The 16,926-nt window shown below is 46.8% G+C and overlaps 41 pseudogenes; all 41 read right to left on the reverse strand.

Annotated features, from left to right (window-relative positions):
- Window positions 1-265: 265 nt before the first annotated feature.
- On the reverse strand, window positions 266-384 carry LOC140299635 (5S ribosomal RNA; annotated as a pseudogene).
- A 269-nt stretch (window positions 385-653) lies between these two features.
- Window positions 654-772, reverse strand: LOC140285580 (5S ribosomal RNA; annotated as a pseudogene).
- Window positions 773-1,041: 269 nt separating this feature from the next.
- Window positions 1,042-1,160, reverse strand: LOC140278832 (5S ribosomal RNA; annotated as a pseudogene).
- A 269-nt stretch (window positions 1,161-1,429) lies between these two features.
- On the reverse strand, window positions 1,430-1,548 carry LOC140278838 (5S ribosomal RNA; annotated as a pseudogene).
- A 269-nt stretch (window positions 1,549-1,817) lies between these two features.
- Window positions 1,818-1,936, reverse strand: LOC140313381 (5S ribosomal RNA; annotated as a pseudogene).
- Window positions 1,937-2,205: 269 nt separating this feature from the next.
- LOC140309199 (5S ribosomal RNA) lies at window positions 2,206-2,324 on the reverse strand (annotated as a pseudogene).
- A 269-nt stretch (window positions 2,325-2,593) lies between these two features.
- LOC140302123 (5S ribosomal RNA) lies at window positions 2,594-2,712 on the reverse strand (annotated as a pseudogene).
- A 269-nt stretch (window positions 2,713-2,981) lies between these two features.
- Window positions 2,982-3,100, reverse strand: LOC140296488 (5S ribosomal RNA; annotated as a pseudogene).
- Window positions 3,101-3,369: 269 nt separating this feature from the next.
- Window positions 3,370-3,488, reverse strand: LOC140300364 (5S ribosomal RNA; annotated as a pseudogene).
- Window positions 3,489-4,137: 649 nt separating this feature from the next.
- LOC140279911 (5S ribosomal RNA) lies at window positions 4,138-4,256 on the reverse strand (annotated as a pseudogene).
- A 269-nt stretch (window positions 4,257-4,525) lies between these two features.
- LOC140288536 (5S ribosomal RNA) lies at window positions 4,526-4,644 on the reverse strand (annotated as a pseudogene).
- Window positions 4,645-4,913: 269 nt separating this feature from the next.
- LOC140305992 (5S ribosomal RNA) lies at window positions 4,914-5,032 on the reverse strand (annotated as a pseudogene).
- A 269-nt stretch (window positions 5,033-5,301) lies between these two features.
- LOC140300480 (5S ribosomal RNA) lies at window positions 5,302-5,420 on the reverse strand (annotated as a pseudogene).
- A 269-nt stretch (window positions 5,421-5,689) lies between these two features.
- Window positions 5,690-5,808, reverse strand: LOC140291233 (5S ribosomal RNA; annotated as a pseudogene).
- A 269-nt stretch (window positions 5,809-6,077) lies between these two features.
- Window positions 6,078-6,196, reverse strand: LOC140279257 (5S ribosomal RNA; annotated as a pseudogene).
- Window positions 6,197-6,468: 272 nt separating this feature from the next.
- Window positions 6,469-6,586, reverse strand: LOC140296986 (5S ribosomal RNA; annotated as a pseudogene).
- A 269-nt stretch (window positions 6,587-6,855) lies between these two features.
- LOC140313387 (5S ribosomal RNA) lies at window positions 6,856-6,974 on the reverse strand (annotated as a pseudogene).
- A 269-nt stretch (window positions 6,975-7,243) lies between these two features.
- LOC140288537 (5S ribosomal RNA) lies at window positions 7,244-7,362 on the reverse strand (annotated as a pseudogene).
- A 262-nt stretch (window positions 7,363-7,624) lies between these two features.
- Window positions 7,625-7,743, reverse strand: LOC140279915 (5S ribosomal RNA; annotated as a pseudogene).
- Window positions 7,744-8,012: 269 nt separating this feature from the next.
- Window positions 8,013-8,131, reverse strand: LOC140288538 (5S ribosomal RNA; annotated as a pseudogene).
- A 269-nt stretch (window positions 8,132-8,400) lies between these two features.
- LOC140305998 (5S ribosomal RNA) lies at window positions 8,401-8,519 on the reverse strand (annotated as a pseudogene).
- Window positions 8,520-8,788: 269 nt separating this feature from the next.
- LOC140300483 (5S ribosomal RNA) lies at window positions 8,789-8,907 on the reverse strand (annotated as a pseudogene).
- Window positions 8,908-9,176: 269 nt separating this feature from the next.
- On the reverse strand, window positions 9,177-9,295 carry LOC140291234 (5S ribosomal RNA; annotated as a pseudogene).
- Window positions 9,296-9,564: 269 nt separating this feature from the next.
- On the reverse strand, window positions 9,565-9,683 carry LOC140279263 (5S ribosomal RNA; annotated as a pseudogene).
- Window positions 9,684-9,955: 272 nt separating this feature from the next.
- On the reverse strand, window positions 9,956-10,073 carry LOC140296987 (5S ribosomal RNA; annotated as a pseudogene).
- A 269-nt stretch (window positions 10,074-10,342) lies between these two features.
- LOC140313392 (5S ribosomal RNA) lies at window positions 10,343-10,461 on the reverse strand (annotated as a pseudogene).
- Window positions 10,462-10,730: 269 nt separating this feature from the next.
- LOC140288539 (5S ribosomal RNA) lies at window positions 10,731-10,849 on the reverse strand (annotated as a pseudogene).
- Window positions 10,850-11,118: 269 nt separating this feature from the next.
- LOC140299636 (5S ribosomal RNA) lies at window positions 11,119-11,237 on the reverse strand (annotated as a pseudogene).
- Window positions 11,238-11,506: 269 nt separating this feature from the next.
- Window positions 11,507-11,625, reverse strand: LOC140278853 (5S ribosomal RNA; annotated as a pseudogene).
- A 269-nt stretch (window positions 11,626-11,894) lies between these two features.
- Window positions 11,895-12,013, reverse strand: LOC140278859 (5S ribosomal RNA; annotated as a pseudogene).
- A 269-nt stretch (window positions 12,014-12,282) lies between these two features.
- LOC140313398 (5S ribosomal RNA) lies at window positions 12,283-12,401 on the reverse strand (annotated as a pseudogene).
- Window positions 12,402-12,670: 269 nt separating this feature from the next.
- On the reverse strand, window positions 12,671-12,789 carry LOC140309204 (5S ribosomal RNA; annotated as a pseudogene).
- Window positions 12,790-13,058: 269 nt separating this feature from the next.
- LOC140302126 (5S ribosomal RNA) lies at window positions 13,059-13,177 on the reverse strand (annotated as a pseudogene).
- A 269-nt stretch (window positions 13,178-13,446) lies between these two features.
- On the reverse strand, window positions 13,447-13,565 carry LOC140296489 (5S ribosomal RNA; annotated as a pseudogene).
- Window positions 13,566-13,834: 269 nt separating this feature from the next.
- On the reverse strand, window positions 13,835-13,953 carry LOC140300365 (5S ribosomal RNA; annotated as a pseudogene).
- A 656-nt stretch (window positions 13,954-14,609) lies between these two features.
- On the reverse strand, window positions 14,610-14,728 carry LOC140279923 (5S ribosomal RNA; annotated as a pseudogene).
- Window positions 14,729-14,997: 269 nt separating this feature from the next.
- LOC140288541 (5S ribosomal RNA) lies at window positions 14,998-15,116 on the reverse strand (annotated as a pseudogene).
- Window positions 15,117-15,385: 269 nt separating this feature from the next.
- LOC140306011 (5S ribosomal RNA) lies at window positions 15,386-15,504 on the reverse strand (annotated as a pseudogene).
- A 269-nt stretch (window positions 15,505-15,773) lies between these two features.
- Window positions 15,774-15,892, reverse strand: LOC140300484 (5S ribosomal RNA; annotated as a pseudogene).
- Window positions 15,893-16,161: 269 nt separating this feature from the next.
- On the reverse strand, window positions 16,162-16,280 carry LOC140291235 (5S ribosomal RNA; annotated as a pseudogene).
- Window positions 16,281-16,549: 269 nt separating this feature from the next.
- Window positions 16,550-16,668, reverse strand: LOC140279270 (5S ribosomal RNA; annotated as a pseudogene).
- Window positions 16,669-16,926: the final 258 nt, after the last annotated feature.

Here is a 16,926-nt window from a genome sequence, read left to right on the forward strand (position 1 = left end):
ATTTCTGTGACAAATGTGCATTATATAGGTACTGGAATCATACAATTCCTCTATGTAACCAGATAATTGCAGAGAAAGGCTGACTTGTTATGGGCACATCTTCTTCCCTGATGTGATCATTCTCTGCAGCTGAAACTGAGACTCTCAGATCACTTCGTGTCTGCCAACAAAGCAGCAGCAGCTGAAGATGACCAACTTCCTCATGTGTCACAGGGTGATCAGACGTTGCAACAAAAGACATGCAGGTGGTCGAGAGAAGACAAAAAGCTTACAGCTCCTGGTATTCCCAAGTGGTCTCCCATCCAAGTACTAACCAGGCCCAACCCTCCTTGGCTACCGAGATCAGACGAGGTCGGGCATGTTCAGGGTGGTGTGGCCGTAAGCAACAATGTCTGTGACAAATGTGCATTATATAGGTACTGGAATCATACGGTTCCTCTATGTAACCAGATAATTGCCGAGAAAGGCTGACTTGTAGTGGGCAAATCTTCTTCCCTCATGTGATCATTCTCTGCAGCTGAAACTGAGACTCTCAGATCACTTCGTGTCTGCCAACAAAGCAGCAGAAGCTGAAGATGACCACCTTCCTCATGTGTCACAGGGTGATCAGACGTTGCAACAAAAGACATGCAGGTGGTCGAGAGAAAAGAAAAAGCTTACAGCACCTGGTATTCCCAAGAGGTCTTCCATCCAAGTACTAACCACGCCCAACCCTCCTTGGCTTCCGAGATCAGACGAGGTAGGGTATGTTCAGGGTGGTGTGGCCGTAAGCAACAATGTCTGTGACAAATGTGCATTATATAGGTACTGGAATCATACGGTTCCTCTATGCAACCAGATCATTTCCGAGAAAGGCTGATGTGTAGTGGGCACATCTTCTTCCCTGACGTGATTATTCTCTGCAGCTGAAACTGAGACTCTCAGATCACTTTGTGTCTGCCAACAAAGCAGCAGCAGCTGAAGATGACCAACTTCCTCATGTGTCACAGGGTGATCAGACGTTGCAACAAAAGACATGGAGGTGGTAGAGAGAAGAGAATCAGCTTACAGCACCTGGTATTCCCAGATAGTCCACCATCCAAGTACTAACCAGGCCCAACCCTGCTTTTCTTCCAAGATCAGACGAGGTCAGGCATATTCAGGGTGGTGCGGCCGTAAGCAACAATAGCTGTGTCAAATGTGCATTATATAGGTACTGGAATCATACACTTCTTCTATGTAACCAGATAATTGCAGAGAAAGGCTGACTTGTAGTGGGCACATCTTCTTCCCTGACGTGATTATTCTCTGTAGCTGAAACTGAGACTCTCAGATCACTTTGTGTCTGCCAACAAAGCAGCAGCAGCTGAAGATGACCAACTTCCTCATGTGTCACAGGGTGATCAGACGTTGCAACAAAAGACATGCAGGTGGTAGAGAGAAGAGAAGAAGCTTACAGCACCTGGTATTCCCAGATAGTCCACCATCCAAGTACTAACCAGGCCCAACCCTGCTTTTCTTCCAAGATCAGACGAGGTCAGGCATATTCAGGGTGGTGCGGCCGTAAGCAACAATAGCTGTGACAAATGTGCATTATATAGGTACTGGAATCATACACTTCTTCTATGTAACCAGATAATTGCAGAGAAAGGCTGACTTGTAGTGGGCACATCTTCTTCCCTGACGTGATTATTCTCTGTAGCTGAAACTGAGACTCTCAGATCACTTTGTGTCTGCCAACAAAGCAGCAGCAGCTGAAGATGACCAACTTCCTCATGTGTCACAGGGTGATCAGACGTTGCAACAAAAGACATGCAGGTTGTAGAGAGAAGAGAAAACGCTTACAGCACCTGGTATTCCCAAGCAGTCTCCCATCCAAGTACTAAGCAGGTTCAACCCTGCTTGGCTTCCGAGATCAGACGAGGTCGGGTATGTTCAGGGTGGTGTGGCCGTAAGCAACAATGTGTCTGACAAAAGTGCATTATATAAGTACAGGAATCATACGGTTCCTCTATGTAACCAGATAATTGCTGAGAAAGGCTGATGTGTAGTGGGCACATCTTCTTCCCTGACGTGATTATTCTCTTCAGTTGAAACTGAGACTCTCAGATCACTTCGTGTCTTCCAACAAAGCAGCAGCAGCTGAAGATGGCCAACTTCCTCATGTGTCACAGGGTGATCAGACGTTGCAAGAAAAGACATGCAGGTTGTAGAGAGAAGAGAAAACGCTTACAGCACCTGGTATTCCCAAGCAGTCTCCCATCCAAGTACTAACCACGCCCAACCCTCCTTGGCTTCCGAGATCAGACGAGGTCGGGTATGTTCAGGGTGGTGTGGCCGTAAGCAACAATGTCTCTGACAAATGTGCATTATATAGGTACTGGAATCATACGGTTCCTCTATGCAACCAGATCATTTCCGAGAAAGGCTGATGTGTAGTGGGCACATCTTCTTCCCTGACGTGATTATTCTCTGCAGCTGAAACTGAGACTCTCAGATCACTTTGTGTCTGCCAACACAGCAGCAGCAGCTGAAGATGACCAACTTCCTCATGTGTCACAGGGTGATCAGACGTTGCAACAAAAGACATGCAGGTGGTAGAGAGAAGAGAAAAAGCTTACAGCACCTGGTATTCCCAGACAGTCTACCATCCAAGTACTAACCAGGCCCAAACCTGCTTGGCTTCCGAGATCAGACGTGGTCGGGCATATTCAGGGTGGTGTGGCCGTAAGCAACCATAACTGTGACAAATGTGCATTATATAGGTACTGGAATCATACAGTTCCTCTATGTAACCAGATAATTGCCGAGAAAAGCTGATAAGTAGTGGGCACATCTTCTTCCCTGACGTGATTATTCTCTCGAGCTGAAACTGAGACTCTCAGATCACTTTGTGTCTGCCAACAAAGCAGCAGAAGCTGAAGATGACCAACTTCCTCATGTGTCACAGGGTGATCAGACGTTGCAACAAAAGACATGCAGGTGGTACAGAGAAGAGAAAAAGCTTACAGCACCTCGTATTCCCAAGAGGTCTTCCATCCAAGTACAAACCAGGCCCAACTGTGCTTGGCTTCCGAGATCAGACTAGGTCGGGCATGTTCAGGGTTGTGTGGCCGTAAGCAACAATGTCTCTGACAAATGTGCATTATATAGGTACTGGAATCATACGGTTCCTCTATGCAACCAGATAATTGCCGAGAAAGGCTGATGTGTAGCGGGCATATCATCTTCTCTGATGTGATCATTCTCTGCAACTGAAACTGAGGCTCTCAGATCACTTCGTGTCAGCCAACAAAGCAGCAGCAGCTGAAGATGACCAACTTCCTCATGTGTCACAGGGTGATCAGACGTTGCAACAAAAGACATGCAGGTGGTAGAGAGAAGAGAAAAAGCTTACAGCACCTGGTATTCCGAAGTGGTCTCCCATCCAAGTACTAACCAGGCCCAACCCTGCTTTTCTTCCAAGATCAGACGAGGTCAGGTATATTCAGGGTGGTGCGGCCGTAAGCAACAATATCGGTGACAAATGTGCATTATATAGGTACTGGAATCATACACTTCCTCTGTGTAACCAGATAATTGCCGAAAAAGGCTGACTTGTAGTTGGTTCATCTTCCTCCTTGATGTGATTATTCTCTTCAGCTGAAACTGAGACTCTCAGATCACCTCGTGTCTATCAACAAAGCAGCAGCAGCTGAAGATGACCAACTTCTTCACGTGTCACAGGGTGATCAGACGTTGCAACAAAAGACATGCAGGTGGTAGAGAGAAGAGAAAAAGCTTACAGCACCTGGTATTCCCAAGGTGTCTCCCATCCAAGTACTAACCAGGTACAACCTTCTTGGTGTCCGAGATCAGACGAGGTCGGGCTTATTCAGGGTGGTGTGGCCGTAAGCAACAATGTCTCTGACAAATGTGCATTATATAGGTACTGGAATCATACGGTTCCTCTATGCAACCAGATAATGGCCGAGAAAGGCTGATGTGTAGCGGGCAAATCATCTTCTCTGATGTGATCATTCTCTGCAACTGAAACTGAGACTCTCAGATCACTTTGTGTCAGCCAACAAAGCAGCAGCAGCTGAAGATGACCAACTTCCTCATGTGTCACAGGGTGATCAGACGTTGCAACAAAAGACATGCAGGTTGTAGAGAAAATGCTTACAGCACCTGGTATTCCCAAGCAGTCTCCCATCCAAGTACTAAGCAGGTTCAACCCTGCTTGGCTTCCAAGATCAGACGAGGTCGGGTATGTTCAGGGTGGTGTGGCCGTAAGCAACAATGGGTCTGACAAAAGTGCATTATATAAGTACAGGAATCATACGGTTCCTCTATGTAACCAGATAATTGCTGAGAAAGGCTGATGTGTAGTCGGCACATCTTCTTCCCTGACGTGATTATTCTCTTCAGTTGAAACTGAGACTCTCAGATCACTTCGTGTCTTCCAACAAAGCAGCAGCAGCTGAAGATGGCCAACTTCCTCATGTGTCACAGGGTGATCAGACGTTGCAACAAAAGACATGCAGGTGGTCGAGAGAAGACAAAACGCTTACAGCACCTGGTATTCCCAAGCAGTCTCCCATTAAAGTACTAACCAGGCCCAACCCTCCTTGGCTTCCGAGATCAGACGAGGTCGGGCTTATTCAGGGTGGTGTGGCCGTAAGGAACAATTTCTGTGACAAATGTGCATTATATAGGTACTGGAATCATACAATTCCTCTATGTAACCAGATAATTGCAGAGAAAGGCTGACTTGTTATGGGCACATCTTCTTCCCTGATGTGATTATTCTCTGCAGCTGAAACTGAGACTCTCAGATCACTTCGTGTCTGCCAACAAAGCAGCAGCAGCTGAAGATGACCAACTTCCTCATGTGTCACAGGGTGATCAGACGTTGCAACAAAAGACATGCAGGTGGTCGAGAGAAGACAAAAAGCTTACAGCTCCTGGTATTCCCAAGCGGTCTCCCATTTAAGTACTAACCAGGCCCAACCCTCCTTGGCTACCGAGATCAGACGAGGTCGGGCATGTTCAGGGTGGTGTGGCCGTAAGCAACAATGTCTGTGACAAATGTGCATTATATAGGTACTGGAATCATACGGTTCCTCTATGTAACCAGATAATTGCCGAGAAAGGCTGACTTGTAGTGGGCAAATCTTCTTCCCTCATGTGATCATTCTCTGCAGCTGAAACTGAGACTCTCAGATCACTTCGTGTCTGCCAACAAAGCAGCAGCAGCTGAAGATGACCACCTTCCTCATGTGTCACAGGGTGATCAGACGTTGCAACAAAAGACATGCAGGTGGTCGAGAGAAGAGAAAAAGCTTACAGCACCTGGTATTCCCAAGAGGTCTTCCATCCAAGTACTAACCACGCCCAACCCTCCTTGGCTTCCGAGATCAGACGAGGTCGGGTATGTTCAGGGTGGTGTGGCCGTAAGCAACAATGTCTCTGACAAATGTGCATTATATAGGTACTGGAATCATACGGTTCCTCTATGCAACCAGATCATTTCCGAGAAAGGCTGATGTGTAGTGGGCACATCTTCTGCCCTGACGTGATTATTCTCTGCAGCTGAAACTGAGACTCTCAGATCACTTTGTGTCTGCCAACACAGCAGCAGCAGCTGAAGATGACCAACTTCCTCATGTGTCACAGGGTGATCAGACGTTGCAACAAAAGACATGCAGGTGGTAGAGAGAAGAGAATCAGCTTACAGCACCTGGTATTCCCAGATATTCTACCATCCAAGTACTAACCAGGCCCAAACCTGCTTGGCTTCCGAGATCAGACGTGGTCAGGCATATTCAGGGTGGTGTGGCCGTAAGCAACCATAACTGTGACAAATGTGCATTATATAGGTACTGGAATCATACAGTTCCTCTATGTAACCAGATAATTGCCGAGAAAAGCTGATAAGTAGTGGGCACATCTTCTTCCCTGACGTGATTATTCTCTCGAGCTGAAACTGAGACTCTCAGATCACTTTGTGTCTGCCAACAAAGCAGCAGAAGCTGAAGATGACCAACTTCCTCATGTGTCACAGGGTGATCAGACGTTGCAACAAAAGACATGCAGGTGGTACAGAGAAGAGAAAAAGCTTACAGCACCTCGTATTCCGAAGTGGTCTCCCATCCAAATACTAACGAGGCCCAACCCTGCTTTTCTTCCAAGATCAGACGAGGTCAGGTATATTCAGGGTGGTGCGGCCGTAAGCAACAATATCGGTGACAAATGTGCATTATATAGGTACTGGAATCATACACTTCCTCTGTGTAACCAGATAATTGCCGAAAAAGGCTGACTTGTAGTGGGCACATCATCTTCCTCCTTGATGTGATTATTCTCTTCAGCTGAAACTGAGACTCTCAGATCACCTCGTGTCTATCAACAAAGCAGCAGCAGCTGAAGATGACCAACTTCTTCACGTGTCACAGGGTGATCAGACGTTGCAACAAAAGACATGCAGGTGGTAGAGAGAAGAGAAAAAGCTTACAGCACCTGGTATTCCCAAGCTGTCTCCCATCCAAGTACTAACCAGGTACAACCTTCTTGGTGTCCGAGATCAGACGAGGTCGGGCTTATTCAAGGTGGTGTGGCCGTAAGCAACAATGTCTCTGACAAATGTGCATTATATAGGTATTGGAATCATACGGTTCCTCTATGCAACCAGATAATTGCCGAGAAAGGCTGATGTGTAGCGGGCAAATCATCTTTTCTGATGTGATCATTCTCTGCAACCGAAACTGAGACTCTCAGATCACTTTGTGTCAGCCAACAAAGCAGCAGCAGCTGAAGATGACCAACTTCCTCATGTGTCACAGGGTGATCAGACGTTGCAACAAAAGACATGCAGGTTGTAGAGAGAAGAGAAAACGCTTACAGCACCTGGTATTCCCAAGCAGTCTCCCATCCAAGTACTAAGCAGGTTCAACCCTGCTTGGCTTCCGAGATCAGACGAGGTCGGGTATGTTCAGGGTGGTGTGGCCGTAAGCAACAATGTGTCTGACAAAAGTGCATTATATAAGTACAGGAATCATACGGTTCCTCTATGTAACCAGATAATTGCTGAGAAAGGCTGATGTGTAGTGGGCACATCTTCTTCCCTGACGTGATTATTCTCTTCAGTTGAAACTGAGACTCTCAGATCACTTCGTGTCTTCCAACAAAGCAGCAGCAGCTGAAGATGGCCAACTTCCTCATGTGTCACAGGGTGATCAGACGTTGCAAGAAAAGACATGCAGGTTGTAGAGAGAAGAGAAAACGCTTACAGCACCTGGTATTCCCAAGCAGTCTCCCATTAAAGTACTAACCAGGCCCAACCCTCCTTGGCTTCCGAGATCAGACGAGGTCGGGCTTATTCAGGGTGGTGTGGCCGTAAGGAACAATTTCTGTGACAAATGTGCATTATATAGGTACTGGAATCATACAATTCCTCTATGTAACCAGATAATTGCAGAGAAAGGCTGACTTGTTATGGGCACATCTTCTTCCCTGATGTGATCATTCTCTGCAGCTGAAACTGAGACTCTCAGATCACTTTGTGTCAGCCAACAAAGCAGCAGCAGCTGAAGATGACCAACTTCCTCATGTGTCACAGGGTGATCAGACGTTGCAACAAAAGACATGCAGGTTGTAGAGAAAATGCTTACAGCACCTGGTATTCCCAAGCAGTCTCCCATCCAAGTACTAAGCAGGTTCAACCCTGCTTGGCTTCCAAGATCAGACGAGGTCGGGTATGTTCAGGGTGGTGTGGCCGTAAGCAACAATGGGTCTGACAAAAGTGCATTATATAAGTACAGGAATCATACGGTTCCTCTATGTAACCAGATAATTGCTGAGAAAGGCTGATGTGTAGTGGGCACATCTTCTTCCCTGACGTGATTATTCTCTTCAGTTGAAACTGAGACTCTCAGATCACTTCGTGTCTTCCAACAAAGCAGCAGCAGCTGAAGATGGCCAACTTCCTCATGTGTCACAGGGTGATCAGACGTTGCAACAAAAGACATGCAGGTGGTCGAGAGAAGACAAAACGCTTACAGCACCTGGTATTCCCAAGCAGTCTCCCATTAAAGTACTAACCAGGCCCAACCCTCCTTGGCTTCCGAGATCAGACGAGGTCGGGCTTATTCAGGGTGGTGTGGCCGTAAGGAACAATTTCTGTGACAAATGTGCATTATATAGGTACTGGAATCATACAATTCCTCTATGTAACCAGATAATTGCAGAGAAAGGCTGACTTGTTATGGGCACATCTTCTTCCCTGATGTGATTATTCTCTGCAGCTGAAACTGAGACTCTCAGATCACTTCGTGTCTGCCAACAAAGCAGCAGCAGCTGAAGATGACCAACTTCCTCATGTGTCACAGGGTGATCAGACGTTGCAACAAAAGACATGCAGGTGGTCGAGAGAAGACAAAAAGCTTACAGCTCCTGGTATTCCCAAGCGGTCTCCCATTTAAGTACTAACCAGGCCCAACCCTCCTTGGCTACCGAGATCAGACGAGGTCGGGCATGTTCAGGGTGGTGTGGCCGTAAGCAACAATGTCTGTGACAAATGTGCATTATATAGGTACTGGAATCATACGGTTCCTCTATGTAACCAGATAATTGCCGAGAAAGGCTGACTTGTAGTGGGCAAATCTTCTTCCCTCATGTGATCATTCTCTGCAGCTGAAACTGAGACTCTCAGATCACTTCGTGTCTGCCAACAAAGCAGCAGCAGCTGAAGATGACCACCTTCCTCATGTGTCACAGGGTGATCAGACGTTGCAACAAAAGACATGCAGGTGGTCGAGAGAAGAGAAAAAGCTTACAGCACCTGGTATTCCCAAGAGGTCTTCCATCCAAGTACTAACCACGCCCAACCCTCCTTGGCTTCCGAGATCAGACGAGGTCGGGTATGTTCAGGGTGGTGTGGCCGTAAGCAACAATGTCTCTGACAAATGTGCATTATATAGGTACTGGAATCATACGGTTCCTCTATGCAACCAGATCATTTCCGAGAAAGGCTGATGTGTAGTGGGCACATCTTCTGCCCTGACGTGATTATTCTCTGCAGCTGAAACTGAGACTCTCAGATCACTTTGTGTCTGCCAACACAGCAGCAGCAGCTGAAGATGACCAACTTCCTCATGTGTCACAGGGTGATCAGACGTTGCAACAAAAGACATGCAGGTGGTAGAGAGAAGAGAATCAGCTTACAGCACCTGGTATTCCCAGATATTCTACCATCCAAGTACTAACCAGGCCCAAACCTGCTTGGCTTCCGAGATCAGACGTGGTCAGGCATATTCAGGGTGGTGTGGCCGTAAGCAACCATAACTGTGACAAATGTGCATTATATAGGTACTGGAATCATACAGTTCCTCTATGTAACCAGATAATTGCCGAGAAAAGCTGATAAGTAGTGGGCACATCTTCTTCCCTGACGTGATTATTCTCTCGAGCTGAAACTGAGACTCTCAGATCACTTTGTGTCTGCCAACAAAGCAGCAGAAGCTGAAGATGACCAACTTCCTCATGTGTCACAGGGTGATCAGACGTTGCAACAAAAGACATGCAGGTGGTACAGAGAAGAGAAAAAGCTTACAGCACCTCGTATTCCGAAGTGGTCTCCCATCCAAATACTAACGAGGCCCAACCCTGCTTTTCTTCCAAGATCAGACGAGGTCAGGTATATTCAGGGTGGTGCGGCCGTAAGCAACAATATCGGTGACAAATGTGCATTATATAGGTACTGGAATCATACACTTCCTCTGTGTAACCAGATAATTGCCGAAAAAGGCTGACTTGTAGTGGGCACATCATCTTCCTCCTTGATGTGATTATTCTCTTCAGCTGAAACTGAGACTCTCAGATCACCTCGTGTCTATCAACAAAGCAGCAGCAGCTGAAGATGACCAACTTCTTCACGTGTCACAGGGTGATCAGACGTTGCAACAAAAGACATGCAGGTGGTAGAGAGAAGAGAAAAAGCTTACAGCACCTGGTATTCCCAAGCTGTCTCCCATCCAAGTACTAACCAGGTACAACCTTCTTGGTGTCCGAGATCAGACGAGGTCGGGCTTATTCAAGGTGGTGTGGCCGTAAGCAACAATGTCTCTGACAAATGTGCATTATATAGGTATTGGAATCATACGGTTCCTCTATGCAACCAGATAATTGCCGAGAAAGGCTGATGTGTAGCGGGCAAATCATCTTTTCTGATGTGATCATTCTCTGCAACCGAAACTGAGACTCTCAGATCACTTTGTGTCAGCCAACAAAGCAGCAGCAGCTGAAGATGACCAACTTCCTCATGTGTCACAGGGTGATCAGACGTTGCAACAAAAGACATGCAGGTTGTAGAGAGAAGAGAAAACGCTTACAGCACCTGGTATTCCCAAGCAGTCTCCCATCCAAGTACTAAGCAGGTTCAACCCTGCTTGGCTTCCGAGATCAGACGAGGTCGGGTATGTTCAGGGTGGTGTGGCCGTAAGCAACAATGTGTCTGACAAAAGTGCATTATATAAGTACAGGAATCATACGGTTCCTCTATGTAACCAGATAATTGCTGAGAAAGGCTGATGTGTAGTGGGCACATCTTCTTCCCTGACGTGATTATTCTCTTCAGTTGAAACTGAGACTCTCAGATCACTTCGTGTCTTCCAACAAAGCAGCAGCAGCTGAAGATGGCCAACTTCCTCATGTGTCACAGGGTGATCAGACGTTGCAAGAAAAGACATGCAGGTTGTAGAGAGAAGAGAAAACGCTTACAGCACCTGGTATTCCCAAGCAGTCTCCCATTAAAGTACTAACCAGGCCCAACCCTCCTTGGCTTCCGAGATCAGACGAGGTCGGGCTTATTCAGGGTGGTGTGGCCGTAAGGAACAATTTCTGTGACAAATGTGCATTATATAGGTACTGGAATCATACAATTCCTCTATGTAACCAGATAATTGCAGAGAAAGGCTGACTTGTTATGGGCACATCTTCTTCCCTGATGTGATCATTCTCTGCAGCTGAAACTGAGACTCTCAGATCACTTCGTGTCTGCCAACAAAGCAGCAGCAGCTGAAGATGACCAACTTCCTCATGTGTCACAGGGTGATCAGACGTTGCAACAAAAGACATGCAGGTGGTCGAGAGAAGACAAAAAGCTTACAGCTCCTGGTATTCCCAAGTGGTCTCCCATCCAAGTACTAACCAGGCCCAACCCTCCTTGGCTACCGAGATCAGACGAGGTCGGGCATGTTCAGGGTGGTGTGGCCGTAAGCAACAATCTTTGTGACAAATGTGCATTATATAGGTACTGGAATCATACGGTTCCTCTATGTAACCAGATAATTGCCGAGAAAGGCTGACTTGTAGTGGGCAAATCTTCTTCCCTCATGTGATCATTCTCTGCAGCTGAAACTGAGACTCTCAGATCACTTCGTGTCTGCCAACAAAGCAGCAGAAGCTGAAGATGACCACCTTCCTCATGTGTCACAGGGTGATCAGACGTTGCAACAAAAGACATGCAGGTGGTCGAGAGAAAAGAAAAAGCTTACAGCACCTGGTATTCCCAGATAGTCCACCATCCAAGTACTAACCAGGCCCAACCCTGCTTTTCTTCCAAGATCAGACGAGGTCAGGCATATTCAGGGTGGTGCGGCCGTAAGCAACAATAGCTGTGTCAAATGTGCATTATATAGGTACTGGAATCATACACTTCTTCTATGTAACCAGATAATTGCAGAGAAAGGCTGACTTGTAGTGGGCACATCTTCTTCCCTGACGTGATTATTCTCTGTAGCTGAAACTGAGACTCTCAGATCACTTTGTGTCTGCCAACAAAGCAGCAGCAGCTGAAGATGACCAACTTCCTCATGTGTCACAGGGTGATCAGACGTTGCAACAAAAGACATGCAGGTGGTAGAGAGAAGAGAAGAAGCTTACAGCACCTGGTATTCCCAGATAGTCCACCATCCAAGTACTAACCAGGCCCAACCCTGCTTTTCTTCCAAGATCAGACGAGGTCAGGCATATTCAGGGTGGTGCGGCCGTAAGCAACAATAGCTGTGACAAATGTGCATTATATAGGTACTGGAATCATACACTTCTTCTATGTAACCAGATAATTGCAGAGAAAGGCTGACTTGTAGTGGGCACATCTTCTTCCCTGACGTGATTATTCTCTGTAGCTGAAACTGAGACTCTCAGATCACTTTGTGTCTGCCAACAAAGCAGCAGCAGCTGAAGATGACCAACTTCCTCATGTGTCACAGGGTGATCAGACGTTGCAACAAAAGACATGCAGGTTGTAGAGAGAAGAGAAAACGCTTACAGCACCTGGTATTCCCAAGCAGTCTCCCATCCAAGTACTAAGCAGGTTCAACCCTGCTTGGCTTCCGAGATCAGACGAGGTCGGGTATGTTCAGGGTGGTGTGGCCGTAAGCAACAATGTGTCTGACAAAAGTGCATTATATAAGTACAGGAATCATACGGTTCCTCTATGTAACCAGATAATTGCTGAGAAAGGCTGATGTGTAGTGGGCACATCTTCTTCCCTGACGTGATTATTCTCTTCAGTTGAAACTGAGGCTCTCAGATCACTTCGTGTCTTCCAACAAAGCAGCAGCAGCTGAAGATGGCCAACTTCCTCATGTGTCACAGGGTGATCAGACGTTGCAAGAAAAGACATGCAGGTTGTAGAGAGAAGAGAAAACGCTTACAGCACCTGGTATTCCCAAGCAGTCTCCCATCCAAGTACTAACCACGCCCAACCCTCCTTGGCTTCCGAGATCAGACGAGGTCGGGTATGTTCAGGGTGGTGTGGCCGTAAGCAACAATGTCTCTGACAAATGTGCATTATATAGGTACTGGAATCATACGGTTCCTCTATGCAACCAGATCATTTCCGAGAAAGGCTGATGTGTAGTGGGCACATCTTCTTCCCTGACGTGATTATTCTCTGCAGCTGAAACTGAGACTCTCAGATCACTTTGTGTCTGCCAACACAGCAGCAGCAGCTGAAGATGACCAACTTCCTCATGTGTCACAGGGTGATCAGACGTTGCAACAAAAGACATGCAGGTGGTAGAGAGAAGAGAAAAAGCTTACAGCACCTGGTATTCCCAGACAGTCTACCATCCAAGTACTAACCAGGCCCAAACCTGCTTGGCTTCCGAGATCAGACGTGGTCGGGCATATTCAGGGTGGTGTGGCCGTAAGCAACCATAACTGTGACAAATGTGCATTATATAGGTACTGGAATCATACAGTTCCTCTATGTAACCAGATAATTGCCGAGAAAAGCTGATAAGTAGTGGGCACATCTTCTTCCCTGACGTGATTATTCTCTCGAGCTGAAACTGAGACTCTCAGATCACTTTGTGTCTGCCAACAAAGCAGCAGAAGCTGAAGATGACCAACTTCCTCATGTGTCACAGGGTGATCAGACGTTGCAACAAAAGACATGCAGGTGGTACAGAGAAGAGAAAAAGCTTACAGCACCTCGTATTCCCAAGAGGTCTTCCATCCAAGTACAAACCAGGCCCAACTGTGCTTGGCTTCCGAGATCAGACTAGGTCGGGCATGTTCAGGGTTGTGTGGCCGTAAGCAACAATGTCTCTGACAAATGTGCATTATATAGGTACTGGAATCATACGGTTCCTCTATGCAACCAGATAATTGCCGAGAAAGGCTGATGTGTAGCGGGCATATCATCTTCTCTGATGTGATCATTCTCTGCAACTGAAACTGAGGCTCTCAGATCACTTCGTGTCAGCCAACAAAACAGCAGCAGCTGAAGATGACCAACTTCCTCATGTGTCACAGGGTGATCAGACGTTGCAACAAAAGACATGCAGGTGGTAGAGAGAAGAGAAAAAGCTTACAGCACCTGGTATTCCGAAGTGGTCTCCCATCCAAGTACTAACCAGGCCCAACCCTGCTTTTCTTCCAAGATCAGACGAGGTCAGGTATATTCAGGGTGGTGCGGCCGTAAGCAACAATATCGGTGACAAATGTGCATTATATAGGTACTGGAATCATACACTTCCTCTGTGTAACCAGATAATTGCCGAAAAAGGCTGACTTGTAGTTGGTTCATCTTCCTCCTTGATGTGATTATTCTCTTCAGCTGAAACTGAGACTCTCAGATCACCCCGTGTCTATCAACAAAGCAGCAGCAGCTGAAGATGACCAACTTCTTCACGTGTCACAGGGTGATCAGACGTTGCAACAAAAGACATGCAGGTGGTAGAGAGAAGAGAAAAAGCTTACAGCACCTGGTATTCCCAAGCTGTCTCCCATCCAAGTACTAACCAGGTACAACCTTCTTGGTGTCCGAGATCAGACGAGGTCGGGCTTATTCAGGGTGGTGTGGCCGTAAGCAACAATGTCTCTGACAAATGTGCATTATATAGGTACTGGAATCATACGGTTCCTCTATGCAACCAGATAATGGCCGAGAAAGGCTGATGTGTAGCGGGCAAATCATCTTCTCTGATGTGATCATTCTCTGCAACTGAAACTGAGACTCTCAGATCACTTTGTGTCAGCCAACAAAGCAGCAGCAGCTGAAGATGACCAACTTCCTCATGTGTCACAGGGTGATCAGACGTTGCAACAAAAGACATGCAGGTTGTAGAGAGAAGAGAAAATGCTTACAGCACCTGGTATTCCCAAGCAGTCTCCCATCCAAGTACTAAGCAGGTTCAACCCTGCTTGGCTTCCAAGATCAGACGAGGTCGGGTATGTTCAGGGTGGTGTGGCCGTAAGCAACAATGGGTCTGACAAAAGTGCATTATATAAGTACAGGAATCATACGGTTCCTCTATGTAACCAGATAATTGCTGAGAAAGGCTGATGTGTAGTCGGCACATCTTCTTCCCTGACGTGATTATTCTCTTCAGTTGAAACTGAGACTCTCAGATCACTTCGTGTCTTCCAACAAAGCAGCAGCAGCTGAAGATGGCCAACTTCCTCATGTGTCACAGGGTGATCAGACGTTGCAACAAAAGACATGCAGGTGGTCGAGAGAAGACAAAACGCTTACAGCACCTGGTATTCCCAAGCAGTCTCCCATTAAAGTACTAACCAGGCCCAACCCTCCTTGGCTTCCGAGATCAGACGAGGTCGGGCTTATTCAGGGTGGTGTGGCCGTAAGGAACAATTTCTGTGACAAATGTGCATTATATAGGTACTGGAATCATACAATTCCTCTATGTAACCAGATAATTGCAGAGAAAGGCTGACTTGTTATGGGCACATCTTCTTCCCTGATGTGATTATTCTCTGCAGCTGAAACTGAGACTCTCAGATCACTTCGTGTCTGCCAACAAAGCAGCAGCAGCTGAAGATGACCAACTTCCTCATGTGTCACAGGGTGATCAGACGTTGCAACAAAAGACATGCAGGTGGTCGAGAGAAGACAAAAAGCTTACAGCTCCTGGTATTCCCAAGCGGTCTCCCATTTAAGTACTAACCAGGCCCAACCCTCCTTGGCTACCGAGATCAGACGAGGTCGGGCATGTTCAGGGTGGTGTGGCCGTAAGCAACAATGTCTGTGACAAATGTGCATTATATAGGTACTGGAATCATACGGTTCCTCTATGTAACCAGATAATTGCCGAGAAAGGCTGACTTGTAGTGGGCAAATCTTCTTCCCTCATGTGATCATTCTCTGCAGCTGAAACTGAGACTCTCAGATCACTTCGTGTCTGCCAACAAAGCAGCAGCAGCTGAAGATGACCACCTTCCTCATGTGTCACAGGGTGATCAGACGTTGCAACAAAAGACATGCAGGTGGTCGAGAGAAGAGAAAAAGCTTACAGCACCTGGTATTCCCAAGAGGTCTTCCATCCAAGTACTAACCACGCCCAACCCTCCTTGGCTTCCGAGATCAGACGAGGTCGGGTATGTTCAGGGTGGTGTGGCCGTAAGCAACAATGTCTCTGACAAATGTGCATTATATAGGTACTGGAATCATACGGTTCCTCTATGCAACCAGATCATTTCCGAGAAAGGCTGATGTGTAGTGGGCACATCTTCTGCCCTGACGTGATTATTCTCTGCAGCTGAAACTGAGACTCTCAGATCACTTTGTGTCTGCCAACACAGCAGCAGCAGCTGAAGATGACCAACTTCCTCATGTGTCACAGGGTGATCAGACGTTGCAACAAAAGACATGCAGGTGGTAGAGAGAAGAGAATCAGCTTACAGCACCTGGTATTCCCAGATATTCTACCATCCAAGTACTAACCAGGCCCAAACCTGCTTGGCTTCCGAGATCAGACGTGGTCAGGCATATTCAGGGTGGTGTGGCCGTAAGCAACCATAACTGTGACAAATGTGCATTATATAGGTACTGGAATCATACAGTTCCTCTATGTAACCAGATAATTGCCGAGAAAAGCTGATAAGTAGTGGGCACATCTTCTTCCCTGACGTGATTATTCTCTCGAGCTGAAACTGAGACTCTCAGATCACTTTGTGTCTGCCAACAAAGCAGCAGAAGCTGAAGATGACCAACTTCCTCATGTGTCACAGGGTGATCAGACGTTGCAACAAAAGACATGCAGGTGGTACAGAGAAGAGAAAAAGCTTACAGCACCTCGTATTCCGAAGTGGTCTCCCATCCAAATACTAACGAGGCCCAACCCTGCTTTTCTTCCAAGATCAGACGAGGTCAGGTATATTCAGGGTGGTGCGGCCGTAAGCAACAATATCGGTGACAAATGTGCATTATATAGGTACTGGAATCATACACTTCCTCTGTGTAACCAGATAATTGCCGAAAAAGGCTGACTTGTAGTGGGCACATCATCTTCCTCCTTGATGTGATTATTCTCTTCAGCTGAAACTGAGACTCTCAGATCACCTCGTGTCTATCAACAAAGCAGCAGCAGCTGAAGATGACCAACTTCTTCACGTGTCACAGGGTGATCAGACGTTGCAACAAAAGACATGCAGGTGGTA

This window comes from Leuresthes tenuis, unplaced genomic scaffold, assembly GCF_036924035.1.
Source record: "Leuresthes tenuis unplaced genomic scaffold, fLeuTen1.0.hap1 SCAF_1, whole genome shotgun sequence".
Lineage (NCBI taxonomy): Eukaryota > Metazoa > Chordata > Actinopteri > Atheriniformes > Atherinopsidae > Leuresthes > Leuresthes tenuis.